Source organism: Centruroides sculpturatus, unplaced genomic scaffold (assembly GCF_000671375.1).
Source record: "Centruroides sculpturatus isolate CEXI.00-Female unplaced genomic scaffold, Cexi_2.0 scaffold2770, whole genome shotgun sequence".
Lineage (NCBI taxonomy): Eukaryota > Metazoa > Arthropoda > Arachnida > Scorpiones > Buthidae > Centruroides > Centruroides sculpturatus.
In genome coordinates this window covers 10708-13030 of record NW_019387028.1, presented here as the reverse complement: position 1 = coordinate 13030, position 2323 = coordinate 10708, and the positions used below count along the sequence as shown (strand labels likewise).

At 36.0% G+C, this 2323-nt stretch overlaps 1 pseudogene; it reads left to right on the top strand.

Moving 5' to 3' along the window:
- Nucleotides 1–397: 397 nt before the first annotated feature.
- Nucleotides 398–1579, top strand: LOC111616065 (annotated as a pseudogene).
- The last annotated feature ends 744 nt before the right edge of the window (nucleotides 1580–2323 follow it).

The following is a 2323-nucleotide window of genomic DNA, read 5'->3' as shown; positions in this document are numbered from 1 at the left end:
AGCTAATAAATGTTCTCGTTAATCTTATCCCGTCTTTTGATTCGTTTACGGTTACAAGAATTAATCACATAGAGTCTCTCGAGTCTCCGTAGNGTACTGTACTACATTCTCGTGTATATGTTATGGACAAAGTGATTAATACGGGCATTATGAATAATGACCAACAAAATCGGGCGATGTAATAAATTTCAATAATTTATCAAATTGACCGGTCATTACGAATACTGCTACCATCTAGTCGGGCAAAGTGATGATAATACGTTGAGGAGTGATCATCCGAAATACGTTAGCCAATCAGAACTTACATCTTACTTGCTCATGCTTATTGCATTTAGTACCGAATTTTAAATTTATGTGACCTGTAGTTAATCTTTCTTCTTTGACAAAAGTAACGATCATGGAGGAATCATTAAGTGATATGAATAATCGCTTCAACAACAGATTAAACGAGTTAAAAGCAGAAAAAGGTGACAACGATCAAATTTTTACAAAATCGGCATATTTGTCAATGATACAAAAAGTGAAAGAGTCAAAAATGAAAGTTACTTCTAAGTTACCGGAAGAATATCAGCGTTCACGTAGATATGACGTTGTATCTATCGGAAATTTAGAAAAATTAATTATGCCTGTAAAAGAAGGTAATGCAATATCTGAAATATTTCTTCCGTTCACACGGAAGAAATATTGCACGATGCCCATATTGCTATTGGACATGGCGGTAGAAACCGTATGGAAAAAGAATTAAGCACGAAATATAAAAATATTACAAGGGAGATGATCATAATTTATTTAAACTTCTGTGAAATTTGTCAGAAAAAAAAAATGTTCCTAAGAAAGGCTTGGCAGTTAAACCAATTTTATGTAATAAAATGAACTCGAGATGTCAGGTCGATCTTATAGATATGCAGTCGCAAGCCGATGAGGAATATAAATTCATACTCGTGTATCAAGACCATCTAACTAAATTCGTTCAACTACGACCATTAAAAACCAAAAGATCTGAAGAAGTAGCATATGTTCTTTAAGACATTTTTAAAATTTTCGGTGCACCGAGTATTCTACAAAGCGATAACGGCAGAGAATTCGCCAATAATATCATCAAAGAAATGTGTAATATGGGCCCTTGTGAAAAATGGTGCATGGAAAGCCCAGGCACTCACAAAGTCAGGGTTCAGTAGAAAGATGTAATCAAGACGTAGAAAATATGCTTAGTTCTTGGTTGGAGACTAACAATACTAACAAATGGTCGGAAGAATTACGTTTTGTACAACTGATGAAAAATCGAGCGCATCATACTGGTATAAACTGCAGCCCCTATGAGGCCGTGTTTGGAGCAAAGTTAAAAGTTGAACTAAAGAATTTTATACCCAACGAATCGTTGATCAACGTTAATACGGAGGAGGATCTACAGAGACTTTTTAAAACTATCGACGAAATAAGTCAAAGTTACTCAAACTCTGAAAGTCCAGGTACCGTCCAAGAAAACATTATGAAAGATTATTTGATGATGTCATCCTTACATAGCAATATAACTGATGAAGTTCAAAGATCTACATCGTCTTCATGTGAAAAAATCTAAACCAGGATGCTATTAGTATTTCAGAATTGGGGGATGAAGAAGAAACAATCCAAACAATTAATCCAAAAATAGAAGAAAAAATAAGAAGTGTGTCTAAAACAAGGGCTTTGTTTAATCTAAAACTGCAAGCAGAAAAAATGATTAATACATCAAATTTCAAATACACAGCAGCTAATGTTGTTGATACAATAAGGATTCGTGTATCTGATGTAGATCGAGCCCGCAGTGATGGAAAAAATATTTTAGGTGTCGTTGTTGCGGTTAAAGATAAAAACCTTTAGAGCCTGTACACACTACGCGTTTTTCAACGCGCGTTTTAAAGAACCAAGAGTTCTATGTAAGCGTACACACTCAAACGCGCGCTTTTGGCCAATCGCGCGTTAAACGCGCGTTTATAGATTTTTGTTAAAACGCGCGTTTTGCGGGCGTTAGCCGAGCGCTTTGAGATATATGTGCTGCCATGTTACCGTACATGCGATCGCGCGTTTTCCCGGCGCTTTACGGGCGCTTCTAGATTTACGCCGCCATTTTGCTGTATATTCGATCGCGCGCTTTTGGGTAATATCTACTTTTATAATATGGAGTAAGTCATCAAATGATTTTATAGACATTCTAAAAGAATTAAAAAACTTGAATTTATTTTGTCTTAGTTTTGGATACAACGTCGCAAACATTTCATGCGTCAGTCTATCTCGTAATATTGGGTGCACCCAAAATTCTCTTTGCCTCTGCCGTCGTCTTTTA